Raw genomic sequence first — 17,003 nt, forward strand, 5'->3', positions numbered from 1 at the left:
CTCACAGAACATGATAGTAATCAGCCATCCATGCAAAAGCAGAGGTCTTGTGGTGTACAGGTACATCTGTCCAGGCCAACATCTGATGCCTTCCGCTGGGATCCCAGAAAACCTGCAATACAAACATAGTACAGTTAAAAAACTATCATACATACATCTCATCTGGTATCACAAATTATCATTCCAGGTTCAATTTAAGATATGCCCACTGCACGATATTGAAAAACTTAAATACATATTTTGTTTTTCTGCTATATATATTGCGATATAAAAACAATTTCATCAGAATATTTATTTAGGTCTATTTGAAGAGAATTAATTATTATAGAATAATTGGGGAGATTTTGTAGAGAAGTGAATCTGCATTAGGGCTGGACCCGAATATTCAAATATTCGTTCGGTGGGTTGGTATTCGATTTGAAAATGTGACATTCGAATATTCGGGGTTTTTTTGTTGCACACCTGGCATCCCCCTCGAAAAGGTTCTCATTCGCGCTTGAATATGTTTTACACTATAAAATCTGGTGAAATATAATACTTAACAAATAACTTTTTTATAACTACTTAATAAATATATTTGCTTCTTCTTGGACTACTAAAAGTGTTCCTGCAACAGGAGTATTCTCTGCCTAGAGCGTAGAACAGCGGAGTTTGTATGGACAGAAGTGCATACCTGAGCTTGTATTTTGGGCTAGGCTGCGTTGCTTTGACATTGTTGAAAATAGAATAATAGAAACAAAATGAATTATCCTATTTACCCCTTATTATCAATCTAAATGAATCTACTGCGAAATATAGGAGAAATCTCGTTTTTCTATATTTAAATTTCGTTTTTATTGATTTAAATTTCGTTTTTATTTATTAAAATCTACCCTACTTTGTCAGTGAGAAAAATATTATAAGACTACCTTATTAAAAATATCGCTTAAGTTAACAGACCTGTGTGTGTGTGTGTGTGTGTGTGTGTGTGTGTGTGTGTGTGTGTGTGTGTGTGTGTGTGTGTGTGTGTGTGTTATATCACTAGTGCAGTGTCCGTTCTCAGAGCATATAAGCTCTGGTCGCGTGAGGCGCGCAGCTTCCCGCTCGCGCTGTTCTGTAGTTTTTTAAAAGTTTATTCATCCTGGCAAGTAGGGGTGGTGGCAACCCAGGCTCATTGGCAATACGTTACTCTGCCTACATTTTTGCAAAACCTAAAATACGTACCTCCAGGTACGTTTCCCTGCACTTTTCGAGTGAAAAGTCCACTAGAGGCGCTAAGTGGTATCATTTTTTCTCCGTTCACGATGGTTAAATAAAGGTTATAAAAACAATAATATGAGTAATGTACAGACTTCTCAGTAGGCCTATACACTCATTTGTATATTAATTAGGTGTTCAAGCACGAAGTGCTGAAAACCTATTGTAATTGCTATTTGAAAAAAAAAAATCCCCTAAAACGCATCGTGCAGCCCAAACCGTAAGGACTAGAGACTTGAAACTCGGCCAGATGGTAGGCCACACTTTTGGGGAGAACCCATCAGAGTATGACCCCAATTGGCCCATAGGTGGCGCTACAGCAACCAAAAGTACTAAATTGCTCATAACTCACAGACCTTTGGTCCTAGCCCAACGCTTTTTACACCACTGTAACCCTTGGCTCAAGACGGACAGGATGTATCTCCGAATTCGATTTAAGCAAAAAAACCTACTTTTGCAAACTAGTCCCTGGTTTTTCGCCCGATCGGAACCAAACCAGTGCAGAAATGTTCTCTGGAGTCTGAATATCAATAATTATCAACAAAAAGTTTAAATTTTGATTCAAGGTCGCTAGGGGGTGCAAAATGATTGTTGTGGGCAGAGCCTATTTTACTAAAATGGCTATAACTCGAGAAGTAAATGAGATAGCTTCACCAAACTCAGTACACATGTGTATGAGTTCAATTTGAGGCCACAGTAAAAAAATCGCGACGATTGAACACTAGGTGGCGCTGTAATGGGAAAAAAAACACAAAAACGGCTCTGACCACCTGACCGTTAGTCCGATTGACTTGAAAATTGGTATGCAGTGTTTTGGTCCAAGGTGCCATGTATGTCTATGAGGAAATTGGCGTATCTCAAAAAACATGGCCGCCATCGACCAATGAATTTGAGCATCTATTAGACAAGGTTAACGGAGGTCGATCAGCATGAAACTCTTTGGGCATGTTCAACTCATGGCTCAAGAGGTCTGTAAGAGTTTTGAAAGAAATCGGCTACTAGTTGGCGCTAACGAGTTTTACGGCTCTGTAATCACGTGGTGTTGCACACATCCCCACAATATGCATATCATTTGATAGATCTCTTCATGCTGAACAACTTTGCCTCTAGAACCATTGCTGTCAATTCAATCGTTCATTAAATATTCATGAATATGTTAAAAACCTACTTTTGCGAACTAGTCCTAGGTTTTTCGCCCGATCGGAACCAGACCAGTCTAGGACAATTCTCTGGACTCTCTAGATAAATAGTTATCAAAAAAAGTTGAACTTTTGCATTTGGGTGGCTGTAACAGAGCCATTTAGAAAATTTGCGTTTCAAAATACACTCAAAAGCCTATAAATCATTAAAAAAAAATCAGAACTTCACAAAAATTGATGAGCATATGTGTCAGAACAATGTGAAGAAGCATGCAAAGTTTCATGGAGATCGGACCATAGGTGGCGCTATAACTGTTAAAAAGCTTTAAAACCATATATTTCCTATGGTAAATTGCCTGTATTGGCTGTAAATGGTATTTTCCATCTATGATCATATAATTTTCAAATCATAATGTTTAAAACCAGTGCAGTACAATTCTCTGGACTCTCTGGATCAATAATTATCAAAAAAGGTATAACTTCTTCATTTGGATGGCTATAATAGGGTGTATAACAGCCAATAAGTGGTATTTTACTGCCCCCTGCTGTCATTTCATCATACTAATCCCTAATATTTTTATATATAATTCATATTTAGACTTTATAAAATCATTATTTGAACATTTACAATCACATTTTGTCAAAATGTATCTATTTGAGTATTACTATAATGTCAATTGTGAAAATGAAAGTAAAACTTTAACCGCCATTTCAGATATGCAATTTTCAGCATTGGCTTACAAACAAATGCTTAAAGCAATAATGTGTGTGTGTGTGTGTGTGTGTGTGTGTGTGTGTGTGTGTGTGTGTGTGTGTGTGTGTGTGTGTGTGTGTGTGTGTGTGTGTGTGTGTGTGTGTGTGTGTGTGTGTAAGCATGCATTATTGAGTAAACATGAAAATGTGAGACATTTTTTTCAATACAATTATATGATTAAAATGAAAACCTGTAATAAGCATTTTTTTTTGCCTACCATTTATTTCAAATATCTATAGCTATAACAAAATGTGTTTAAGCATTTTTATTAGAGTTAATATGAAAAATGTGCCATTAAAAAATACATGGAATCAAACCAAGTCATAGAAAACAAAACTATTTTATTGCCGGAATAATACAATGTTTTTTTTTAAACAATGCATATGGAAATAAGTAACATGAAATAGTAAGAGAAAATCAATCAATTAATTTATTCAAGTTCAATTGTTTGCATATTGAAGAATGTATCTGTGGTATCATTTCATTCATTTCAATGTTTTGCACATATGAAATAAGAAAAGTATTTGCATTAATATATGATCAAAACTATATTGCATATTAAATAAGAATAATTTTGAACTAATATGTGAAATTACAGAATATAAAAATTAAACTAAAAATATCAACAATTCACAATAACATATCCCAAAAATGTGTGTGTGTGTGTGTGTGTGTGTGTGTGTGTGTGTGTGTGTGTGTTTATGTGTGTGTGTAAGCATATGTCTAAATAAGAGTGTAAAATCACCTGTGAAAACAGTTTATTAATAAGTATAATGGCCAGCAGAGGCCAGTAGAAGACCACTTATTGGCTCACTTTCATTTTGACAGACTTGATTTTCACCACTATTTCTGCACTAAAGCAAACCTGTTTTTCCATGTTAACTATTATAAGATAATCATTTTTTGTCAGTCTATCACTTCATTGCTATTGACACTTCACATTAAAGTTAGCAATGTGGTAAATCATGGTAAATCACGATAGAAACATGGTAAATCATAGTAAATAATACTATTACATGGTGTATCATGGCAAATCATGCTAGCAATGTGATGAATCATGGTAAACCATGCTACAATCCTGGTAAATCATTCTAGAATGTGGTATATCATGGTAAATCATCCTATAACACATGGTAAATTATGGTAAACTGGTAAATCATGCTAGAATCATATTAAATCATAATACAATGTGTTATATTGTGGTGAACCATGCTAGAAGAGGGTAAATCATAGTGAATCACACTAAAATGTGGTATATCATGGTAAATCATGCTAAAACATGGTCTATTCCATCTATGATGTCAGTGGTTAAATGCTTGCTACATAAAACTTAATGTCTTTTGATGCTTGTGTGGTTAAAAATCTTAAATGCCTTAACTGCTTGAGCACCGCTAAATGCTGCTTGCAGCTTTAATTAGGATTGTTTTCCACGCTTTTGAGGTGCCACACAGCCTAGTCTCATGGCAGTTCGTGATATGGTCACGTCATTTAATCTACTTGTTCGTGATACGGACACGTTTATTTCGTTATTTTCGTGATATCAGCATTTTTATTTATCTATTTATTTAATTTATTTGTTTACTAATGTAATGCACGATTCTTTCTGCCAGTCGGGCAGCTGTTTAATCGACATTTATTCACGATATCTTATCATGTTAATGTATTTATTTTAATGTTATTATTTCGGTCTTGCCAGGGAAGCTGGACTACTTTGCCGTTTATTGATTTAAAAAAAAAAGTATAAACGACTACACGAATTTTATCAGTAGGAAATCGCGTTGAAGAAGTCTTCTTCCGAACACATCGCGATATTTGGCATCAGTTCATGTGTGCCAGATGTTGGTAAGTAGCAAAATACACTGTCCTAATAATGTTTGATATAATGTCTTTTCTGATGGTCGAAATGAATCAGATTAGCTCATGTTCAGTCTCTGCATTATCTGTCATCTCCACGGAGGCTTTGCGTTTCATTGCTTTCTAATTCAAAACAAGGTGATTAAACCTAATATGAATATTATTAACTGATAGAAGGTCTAGGCCTATAGTACGTCACGTGACAGATAGTGTTTAAAGTAAGTTAGTACAATTAGTTCCAAAGTGGTATTTGTAGTAGAATCACAGTAAAAACAACACTTACCTTGCTTTTACTACAGTAACCTTAGTATTACTGATAGGTGTGGTAAAAGGACAGTAACCACAAAACTTACCACACTTTTACCACATTATTTGTAGTTTTAATGTGATATTTGTTGTAAATGCATATTAACAACAAAATTTACCATGCTTTCACCACATTATTTGTAGTTTTAATGTGATATTTGTTCAAATGCATATTAACCACAACGCTTACCATGCTTTTACCACATTATTTGTAGTTTTAATGTGATATTTGTTGTAAATGCACAGTAACCACAACACTTACCATGCTTTTACCACAGTAACCTTTGTTTTACTGTGATAGGTGTGGTATAAGGACAGTAACAAAACTGTCCATGCTTTTACCTCAGTATTGGTAGTTTTAAAGTGATATTTGTTGTAAATGCATATTAATCACAACACTTACCATGCTTTTAATGCCAAATAATGTAATTATGTAATGTAATAATGTAATTTTTCCATTAAATAATCCGATATATTTTACATAATGATATTTTCTTTTCTCTTTTTTTCAGCTGAAAAGACCAAAAGGGCCTTTCGGACTCAGTCAGCTCATTATTGTTTGAGGAGAAGTAAACGGGAGACGAAAAGCTACAAAGGCAAATATTCGCAATGGTATGTGTGTGTTGGTTTTAAGCCAAAATCAAACATTTTATCAAACATTTGTTGTTTCTTAAACCCTTTCTTACAAAACCCATAGCCCAATCAGTACAAACATAGTCTCAAAGTCTTAATAATTCACAAGATTTAACAAGTTGTCAAATTCGTACAATACTTGTACAATACGGATGTCCCATACACTATCAGAAAAGTTTATATTAATTGCATTGTATTCATTAAAATTATTACAATTTGGTCCCTGTCTGTTGATGTTCCAATGATACATGATGTCTCTCCACAACTCATAACCTTCCTCTGTTTGCAAGAGTGGAAAAGCTAATTTGACTTGTCACATGACATCAGATACTCGATTATTTTGTCGTAATCAGATCAGTTACACTGCTGATAACTGTCCCGCTTGCATGTAAATCGTGTTATTTTTATACAAGTTTATAGGATTATTGCTTGCTATTAAAGACATGCTTGTTTTCATAGAAATGACCACATATCAGTGAGCTTATTACATAAATGCATTTAACATTTAATTATGCAATACTCCTTAGAGAAAAATATCCCACAGTTATGGATAAACTCACAACATCCTCAAGTCCTGTGCTGGGCACATTGGGCAACAAGTTTCCTCCAACGTATTCGATCCGTGGCCAAGTTCTCCACATCTTCCCATGGGACACTGACATTCTTCTGGTCTTCGTGAAACATCTGTCTCCGTGTCTTCCTTGGTCTTGCTTGTCTCCTGCATCCTCCTAGTGGTGTCCACTTCACAACTGTCTTTGGGTTGTGTAGTTTGGGCATGTGTAGGATGTGTCCAGCGAGGTGCTCCCTTTGCTCTGTCACAGTTTCTGAAAGTCTTCATGTGGAGTCCCACTCTTATGATCTCTGATATATGCAGAACCATTATTTAAAATAGTCATTTATCTTTTTCCATATTGTTAAGAATTTTGTTTTCTCGTTTCATCTTCATAAACTGTACTTGAGGTCTGCCTAATGCCTTTATCGAATAAGCGTCAGTGCTCATCAGGGGTTTTGATAAAGGACATATTCATTGACATCCATTAGTTCTAGTCATGCAGCGACTTCATGACAATAGTCAAATGTATATTTCTTCAAGTGTATGTAGCAGGTGTTTGTCCGAACAATTGAAGATTGTGAGAGTGTTCAGAAAAACCTTTTGAAACAAGCAATATTTATGGAGTTCTGTTTGGTGGTGAAAGAGTATTACAAAAAATGACACACTTGACATACTGGACATTATTCTGAGTTTGTTACCTTTACATTTAGATGGACTTAATGTCTTACATTTAGCTTCATTAAACCTTCAATTACAGTGGTCACTATTTATCCACCATAACTACATCTATGTTATCATTATATGACTACCTGGTTAATGTAAATGTAATACAGGCCTACCTGTGAATGTATTTTATAGAAGCATTTTCTTGCTGACATTTATAATAATTAACTATTTTAGGTTTCCTTTCATTTAGTTACAATAAAAGTGACCAATAATCACAACGATATAGAATTAAAGATGAGAATGTAAAGTGTTGTGCTTAAGTTTTCACCTATTTGTTCTTTGAAGGGAAGAAACAAATATATTTTCACATAACAAAGTTGAATCTCAACTCGTGGTTTGTAAAAATATAACTTCATCAGCGATTTTTTAAAAACAACTGTATGTGTCACTATAATAGATTGCCCCTGTATCTGGAATTTATGTTTTGTTTACAATGAACTGATTTTTATTCTGTTGTGCAGTAGTTTTGGCACTACATTTGTCTTTAAACAGTTTGACATTAAATATTGGAATTTGCTTTAAAAATGTTGTGCATTCATTATGCTTTTGTTACATTTTGTTATATAATATACTTGATATACTATACATACACTGTAAATGTTAGAAGCACTTTAGTACATGCAATTATCTTTAATTAAAAAAAACTGCAAACTACCCTGCCCCCAGATAGCAAAAAATATCGGCACGGCTTCTTTTTGCCGCCGGCCACAAACTGTCGGCTATAGGTGCGCCCCGCTGGCGGAGATGAAACGTTTGCCGCCGAATACGTCACTCCCATTTCTTGCGAGATGCCGCCGGCGAACAGCCGCCGGGCCGCCGACTTCATTCTCTCTGGCGGTTGCCGCCGTCTAAATGAACCGCGGCCGGCTGGCGGCAAGCCGCTTTGAAATCGACCAGCCATGTCATTGGCATGAGTGGAACTGACAGCATTTTAACTTTCACATTTAAAGCGATTATAATTATTATGTGAATTATATCAAATTTTGTTGTTGTTGTTGCTCCAAAGTCATTAGGGTTTATAACAGATTTGACTCAGTCTGATTCAATGATAAGGTTTAGGAAAATACATTTAAATTACGTTGAAACTCTGAAGCGATTCAGTGATATGCCTATGTCAAATATATAGAATTATTTTAGTCACTTAAGGTGACAATTCTTTACATTTCTTTGATTTATGCACAATTGAGATGCACAAATAGTCCAAAAAGAATTCCTTTTGTAAAACTTACTTGGCAATAAATATCTTTCTGATTAGGTTTTAAAATAAATATTTCATTCATGGTATGAACAATTTAGCAGAATAAATGGATGAAGTTAGACTTTTCACCAATGCCTGAAATCAGTGAACAGTGAAAGACATCTGCAACTTGGCCAAAAGCTTGGGTATGCTTTAGATTTTTTTTATTAATTTGCAACCATGGTAATATTTATAATAAACATGAAAATCCCTGTTTTGACCTGAAAGATAAAGTGAAATATTTAGAAATATTTTGTCTCTCTGTCACCCCAGGAAATTTCGTTTATGTCTTTCATTTTTTTACAAGCTCGATTTTTTTATTTATTTGACCTTTTAAAGGTATAAGGGATTAATTTGCAATTGCGAGTTTTGCAATCTGTACAAATGTTTAAGAAAGTATTAAAGCACAAACAGAGAAGTACCTCCACCGGCCGAGAGGGGCAGTACCTAAAAAACGGAAGCAGATTTACCAACACAACAGTGGCCACTCGTCACACGATTTCAGTATTTGGAGAGGATATCCTATCTAGTCATTGACTACGATCTTTAAAGTAAGTACATTTTTCCTTTTTGTGTAACGCAATATTATGTTCATTTTTTACATTTTTAGTTCATCTTTTTCAAATATGTTCTTGCCTTACTAGTCAAGCTAGTAAGTTAGCCTTGTTTACAAAGTTTCCGTCATGTTTCTGACATAGCTAACGTTAGTTAGGCTAACGTTACTTAGTTTCTTCCTGGCGTTAGTTTTTTCTTTTCTTCTTTTAACTATATTTACGTATGTTTATGCCAGTGTGAGTACTACAGTATGTGGTTTAAGATAGTATTGGTCAGTCGAATAATTAAATAACTTACGTAACCAAATCCTGAAGGACAATTCTCCCGCCCATGTGGGAATGGTAACGTTAGCAAAATCTTTTTGACAAGAAAGACTGATCAGTATAACTTGTGTTGTTTTCTAACTAAACATAATGATGTTTTGTTTAGGGCTGCAACTAACGATTATTTTGATAATCGATTAATCGGACGATTATTTTTTCGATTAATCGATTAATCGGATAGAAATTAAATTAGATTTTTTTTTAATTATAACTAAATAAAACCGTAAATCAGGGTATTTATGTGTAAAAGTGTACTTTAAAAAGTGCAAAAGCCACACATTGAGTTTTACTAATATCAATATTTGCATTGTTTTTAATGATAATTGCTGATGGCAAGTTGACAAACATGATTATTGTTAAAAAAAATGATATCCAACATATTATGTTTTAACACAATTTTTGTTAAAACAAATTTACACAGACATGTTGTTCAGATGTGAATATCTGAACTAAAAACAAACTAAAAACATCTAAAATATATAATTCATTTAATTTTTATTTAAAATTAATTATATATAAGGAATATAAGGATAAAGAATATAATATATATTATATATAATATATAAAAGAATAATATAAGGATAAATTGATTAAATAAATATAGAAAGACTGAAAACAATCGTGTGAATGTAGAGCCGCAGTAGATCGCGTTTGAAAAACAATTAAAACTTAGTAGACAAATGCTATAAAAAGAGAACGGAATGGAGGTAACGTTACCCAGCAAGCTAACAGGCTTGAGTAAAGGACAGGAGAAATTATGCATTAGTGCACAAGCATTCGCTGAAAACCACTGAGTACAGTGACTAAAAAACAATATTTTACTGCTGCTGTTATTAACTGCCTTTATATTTAATGCTTCGCTTTGTAAAGACCGTTTTAATTTAACCTATTTCTGCGGTAGCGCTATTTTAATCCATCACTTAAGTTGCGAGCGAACTGATTGCACAACCTGATGCTCGAGACAAAATACAGACATCCCAAGATCCCGGAAGTCCCGGGAGTCTCCCGCATATTGATTGCGGCTCCCTGATGCCCGCGAATTAGTTCAAACTCCCGTAATCTAGTGCGCGCAAGCAAGAGCGCGCATGCGAGACCGAAGAGACTGCTCCAAACCGTGTAGCGCGCGCGCTCGGCAGAGCGCCTGAGGGAGAGAGACCTTGCGTGTGTGTGCGTACCAGTAAACGCTCCCCGTGACGTAAGCAGACCAACTAATCGATAATGACATTCGTTAACAACGATTTTCATAATCGATTATAATCGATTTTATCGATTAGTTGTTGCAGCCCTAGTTTTGTTTGATTCGACAACCATGCTGCTAGTCTAGTTTAACTTACAGTGTTAGCTAACACATGCTGCTTCGCCTTTTTTACTCACTGAATTCAAGCATGTTCGACATGTTGAAATGTATCTAGCTACAGTAAATCGCCAATGCTTTACATCTAGAAAGAAAGCTTTACATCTAGAAAGTTTAACTTTTGGTGTTTATATATATATATATATAATGTGTATATATGTGTTTATATGTATATATGTATATATGTGTGTGTATATGTATATGATTGTGTTTGTCTGAACATGGTTTTCTGTTGATCCACTTGTGAAAATGACTCGTTTTTTTGAAGGGGTGAGCATTTTAATGTTATTGATTTTGCCTGGAAATTAATCAAAAAGTATACTTTATGCAAAATGTTCTTCTATTTTAGATGGTTCACATTGTTCAGTTTATCAACGAGGAGGATCTGCCATTTGCAGTGGTTCCGCAAGAGTGGCTCAGCGAGAGCATGTGCCATTGGCCCCCATTTAACCTCAGCAAAAAGACGAAGGCAACAATTTAGCCATCCTCTGCACACCTCCACACAGCACTTGGGAGAAACATCATTTTAAGTTCATGAAGGGAGCAGGTAAATGGGTCTGACTTGTGTATTTGATTTTCCTGTATTTCATCGGTGTAATTTATTTTCTGTTTATTGTGGATAACTGACTCTTTCATTCATTATTCCCTACTCTAGAATCTTGGAAGTCTCAAGAAAAAAAAAAAACTCTAGAAAGATGCATCGATTCCAGAAAACCAGAAAAATGCTGAACTGGTATGTAAAATCTATTGCTGTCATGCTGGATTTGTGATCCTGCCACTAAACTATACCATTTGTTAGATTTTCAAATTTCTGTTTCCTCTTTCTCGCAACCAGGTTTCTCCCCAGTAATCCAGACTCCACTTCACAGAGCCAAGAGTTTGAGTACAAGTAAGTGATGTTATTTGTGAAGTTTTTTTGTCTTGGAAACTATTGCTTCTATTTGATGTCGGCATGAACCGGAAGTGGGTTCACGTGGGAAAGGTAACGTATTTGATTAAAGATTATAAGGCTACATGAATTTTAAAAGAATAATGAAGTGCACAGATAAATCATTTATAATAAACACTACAATATTACATATAAAAATACGAATTGTAAAATCTTACTTCAAGAGCAGGTGAAACAAGTTCAACAAACAATGTTGAAGACGTTTGCTTGCACTGAGCAATTAGGCACAACTTGCAAACAGCACCTGTGGTTGTCGGTTTAATTCCCACTGGGGCTACCTGTACATGTAGTAGACCTAGATATAAAGTAAAATTTAAGGTTGTATACTGCATATATTACAGTCGGAATCCTTAGCCTTTCACATTTTTTATTTATTTATGAGAAGCTTCAGAGAAATGTAATTTGTAACACTTTTTTGGATTTTCAGCTTGGTGTAGGGGATAAAGCATGTTTTAGAGACATGTTCCTGAAGACCATTGTTCAAAGTAAGTTGGATATTTTTTTTAGATTTAAGTAGATGTGTATGTCCTATTGTCCTCATGCAATTCAAATTAAATGACAGATCTGTATTTTCTATATTAGCCATCCGGAAGGACCCGGCAACCCAGGATGCACTGATGAGGCGGTCCAGGTTAACGTTACGCGTTACCTGAAAGGAGCATCTGACCGTGAAGGCAGAAAAAGGCGCCGCACAGCTGAGAGGGACCCACAGCCGACCACTTAAAACTAGACTGACTACTGACACCCCAGAATCACTGACAACTGGAATCCTTTCTTTATCTTGCAGTCAGTAGAATCAAGACCCCTAAATAAGTCAGAAGTGTCAGACTACACTCACTCACTGTGGAAATTACTTTCTTTTTTTCTTTTTCAAATAAAGCTTGTAAATCCTTGTGCCACAGGTCAGCATTGCCGTTATAATGGCCTATTCTACTCCAGAGCTTTACTATAAATTACTACCACTTATCATATTGTTAGAAATGGCTTGTAAATGTAGTTATACTTTTATTTATTTGGTATCTTGCACATTATTTGGTATCAAATATCCTCTTTACTTGTCATAATGTTTACTGGTAATTTTTTACCCTAGAGCTGTCCTTTTTATATGAACACTTATTGTAAGTGTTGTAATTTGCTTGTAAGGCTGTTTAACCAAAATTGAATTGGAAACCTGCATGTTAGTATATTGATTTATTTATTTTTCTGTTATGTTTCAGTGATCTGAAATATCTTGTTTAAATGACAGTTACTGTACTTTGAAATGTGGAATAAAAATGCCAATTGTAAATTTGTCTGGTTTGAGCAATCATTATTCTTGCTAAACTGCATGCTATAAATAAAAAAATATATATATAGCCAGAATAAGCGGCGGCAGAGCGCTCGAAAATAGCGTTTGCCTCCGGCGGGCCGCGGAAGGACGGCCTTCAATATAAAGGCGGCGGAATGGCGGTTGGCCCGCGGGCCGGCCGCTTAACGAAGGCGGTATGAAGGCGGCTGCCGCTTTTAAAAAGCGGCTGCCGCCGGCGGTGCGCCGTCCAACGTGTTTGCGATGTCGCCATTCTGACGCTTCTACTGCCGCCGGAGAACCGACGGTGGTCCGCCGACTCATTGCTATCTGGGCCATTGCTTAGAAAAAAAGTTTCTCTTTCAAATGTATGCATCAGTCTAATCAAATGAGCAAATTTGTGTCATCATCAACGTTTTTGGATGGTAACCACACAAAGGAGTCTTTTTGTTTTTAAATGTGAGTTTTATAATTTAATTAGAAGCAATACATATTTAACAGCCCAAATATTAAATATTTAAGGAATCTATCCCTGCAGCCGGAACCGGAAGAGATCTGTCATCATTTACCATAATTGGGCAAGTAAGTGTGACGCATCTGTTCAGCTGGGTTGTTATTGGCTGTGACTTTATCGCAGAACTCGCTGTGATTGGACTATCATTTAACCCATATAAAACGGCGCTTCATGCTACAAAGTATGTTTTGGTGTTATTATTACGTTAGTTATACATTAAAGTAACTAGAAAGTGTCTCTATGTTGTGAGAAATTTCTCCTTTACCGAGATCCCAACCCTAACCCTAAGCATGTCTGCACATTTCAATGAACTACAGCACAATGTTACCTGTTCCATTGATATAATGACAGAGATATGTGGGTAATGTAGTTTAAAACGTTTAGTAATGAAACAGTAAATGTTAAATAAATAATATCTTTACTGGGCAACTGGATATCTAAATTTGTTAATTGTGCAAACCTTTATGATATATATGAGGGATAGGTTGCAATTTGATATTTTACTGTGAGTACTTTTAAAATAACCTTTATGCCAGCTTGCCATATATGTCTGAAAACTGTGCCCAACATTATTAAGTAAACATAGCATAAGCAGTTGTCCTTCATATTGTCTCTTTGATACACGAACCGGACTTTGAGTTACAGCCATTTGAAATGTGCTTTCTTTTGCTCTTCTGGGGGCCGTTGCTGGGCCCCTGAGGGTGGACGGGCAGTGCAATCTACACAGATTTTAGATTTTGAACTATTACTATATCACAAGTATAATGCACCATTCAGTAAAACAACAAAACAGTGCCAAAATATCCTTTTCACCCCATCTGACTGCTGATTATTTGCCTGACATCAGTAATGTCTATGCTTTCATTTTAAATGCAGTAGTAGATGTACTAGAATGATCAACATGGGTCATCTTCAATTATACTTAAAGTATTTGTAGCAAGATAGCCCACTGCAGCCTCTTGTTATTCACACACCTTCTCTTTATTTCACTGAAAACTGGCATCCATGCAAGTATGTGCAACTTTTGCTGCATTGTTGTCCCAAATATCATTAACCACAACATAATGTTTATGTCCTAAGTAAAATAATTATGGTAATTAATTATATTTAGTTGTTTTTAAATTATGAACTAAACTAAATAAATGAGAAATTCAAATTTCTCAAATAAAATTCTGTCCCAAACACCACTTTCAATACACAATATTCACCATACTTTATTACACAACACTTTATTTGAGGACACAACATAAAGTTGATAAAGTAGCATAAAGACAAATGAGATTCAAGATAAATAACAATGAGCCTTCAAAAATACATTAACATCAAATTAATCCATTCACTACTGCTGAAGCCACACAAATGAGTACCAGAGAATCATATTCAGTCACCTATGATACAGAAAACAGATTTTATATTGTGTTGGAAAAAAATAATTCATTATCACAGCTAAACTGGTTTCTTGCTCTTCCCTGTACGTCTCTATCGTGTTTGTGTTCTTCTTCCTCATCTAAACAGTTTGTTCAGTTGTGCACTACAGTATAACTGATGAACAGAAGATGTGATCACTGATGTGGTGTAGCTTTTTCTCAGAGAAAGAAGTCTCAACATCCCATCGTCAGACGTTCTCCAGTCCTGGTCTGAAAGTAAAACAAAAAACACAAACAATTCAAATGAAACTGTTTAATGGACAGTCAGGTCAGCTTATGTTCTGCATTATTTAAAGCTACATTGTGTAAGATTTTCTCCCATATAGCGGTGAAATTGTATAAGACTACCAACTGAATATTACTTTCTAGCCCCTCCCATTCCGAGGGCGTTTTAACTCCTACTGTGGCCGTATTATTATGAGTAATCTCCCCCTCGCATTCGTCACGGTGCCACTAAGTAAAGGCGCGAAAGGCGACTCTTGAATTTCCAGGTATGTCCCTATTTGGCTAATGTATTTTCAAGATGGAGGCGCAACATGGCTGCCACCATTCGAGCGACTTGCTCATATGTATTCTAAATGGCAGATTGTACACTTACGAGAGTACTTGATTAGTTGGTAGAAGTAATTACACATGAATGAGCACATATAATTTTGAAAGAACAAAGTGTTTTTTTTTGCAAAGAATCAACATAAAAAAATTACACAGTGTAGCTTTATTTATAGCAGTGATGGGCTACTCTGGCCCTCAGCGTCCACTGTCCAGCAGATTTAGCTCCAACCTCAAACCCTCCTGCCTATTGTCTACAAGTAAACCTGAAGACTTTGGTTAAAATGTTCAGATGTGCTCAATTAGGGTTTGATGTAAACTCTCCACCTCAAAAAGGAGAACGCAAAAGGGCCAGAGTTGCCTGTTCCTTATTTAAATTTACAAAAAGCAGCAGTCAGTACATTATATAATATACACATTGAAGTATTATATATATATATATATATATAATATTGCAGCACATAATATAAGCTAAGTACTGAAGAAAAACAGTTTTACCCATATAAAAATCGAGTGATAATCTGTACAATGTAAAATTGTCAAGATCAAATTATGTAATACACAGCATTGTTTAAATACAAGACATACCAATGGACTTACGCACCTTTCTGTCTTCTTTGGGCACCAGATGTTTCTTCCTCACCCGAAACAAAGCACTTATTCGATTAGCTTGCGTTGATATAAGGACTGGTCTTCCTTCTCTGCTGTAAAACAAGAAAGTCTCCACTTACTCTATGTGCAATTACTATTGTTCTTGAAACATACCAATTAACACAGTTATAATTGAGGTAATTTACCATACGATTCAGGGGAGAACATTTGATGAGTAAATACTGATTGAAATATTGTAGAAACTTTACCTGGGAAGGGCTGATCACGGCAAGATTTGCTGCGACTCACTAGTAGATCTTGTGAGGGTTGGTTCCTAAAAGAGCTGTTGAGTTTGATATTGAAAAGCTTTAAAAAAGATAATCCTGCAAAACAGAAAGGAAGGTAATTTTAATACATTACTTGCAAGTAGTCAGTTTATATATAACAGTAGGATTTATTTATGTAAGGAGTGTTGCATAATTATATATTAAAAGCATTTTTATGTAATAAGTTCACTGATATGTGAGCATTTCTATGAATAAAAGTATGTCTTTAATAGCATGCAATAATCATATGAACTCAAAAAAGTGATTATGATTACATGATATAATATGTTACATGATAACATGTAAAAAAACAACAACATGATTTACATGCAAATGGCACAGTTATCAGCAGTGTAACTGATCTGATTACGACAAAATAATCGAGTATCTGATGTCATGTGACAAGTCAAATTAGCTTTTCCACTCTTGCAAACAGAGGAAGGTTATGAGTTGTGGAGAGACATCATGTATCATTGGAACATCAACAGACAGGGTCCAATTTGTAATAATTTTAATGAATACAATGCAAATAACATAAACTTTTCTGACAGTGTATGGGACATCCGACTACTTTCCAAGAAGGTACGCAACTGATTTACAAATATGGAGATAAATATATACAGGAATTGAGTGTGAGGAAATAAACAGCAGGATGCAGTATGCAAGTAAAACTCAGTTTAATGGATTATGCA

At 35.2% G+C, this 17,003-nt stretch overlaps 1 long non-coding RNA gene across 2 annotated transcripts; it reads right to left on the minus strand.

Moving 5' to 3' along the window:
• Positions 1 to 14,606: 14,606 nt before the first annotated feature.
• Positions 14,607 to 16,346, minus strand: LOC143721994 (uncharacterized). Of its 2 annotated transcripts, none has more exons than XR_013196819.1 (3): positions 16,255 to 16,346; positions 15,999 to 16,098; positions 14,607 to 15,055 (listed from the first exon to the last, which is right to left on the minus strand). It is a non-coding gene; the product is annotated as an uncharacterized LOC143721994 (long non-coding RNA). The 2 variants fall into 2 exon arrangements; XR_013196820.1 differs by having other exon boundaries at positions 15,999 to 16,095; positions 16,255 to 16,343.
• Between the last annotated feature and the right edge of the window lie 657 nt (positions 16,347 to 17,003).

Source organism: Siphateles boraxobius, unplaced genomic scaffold, assembly GCF_051911475.1.
Source record: "Siphateles boraxobius isolate OS27281-9 unplaced genomic scaffold, OSU_SipBor_1 66, whole genome shotgun sequence".
Taxonomy (NCBI): domain Eukaryota; kingdom Metazoa; phylum Chordata; class Actinopteri; order Cypriniformes; family Leuciscidae; genus Siphateles; species Siphateles boraxobius.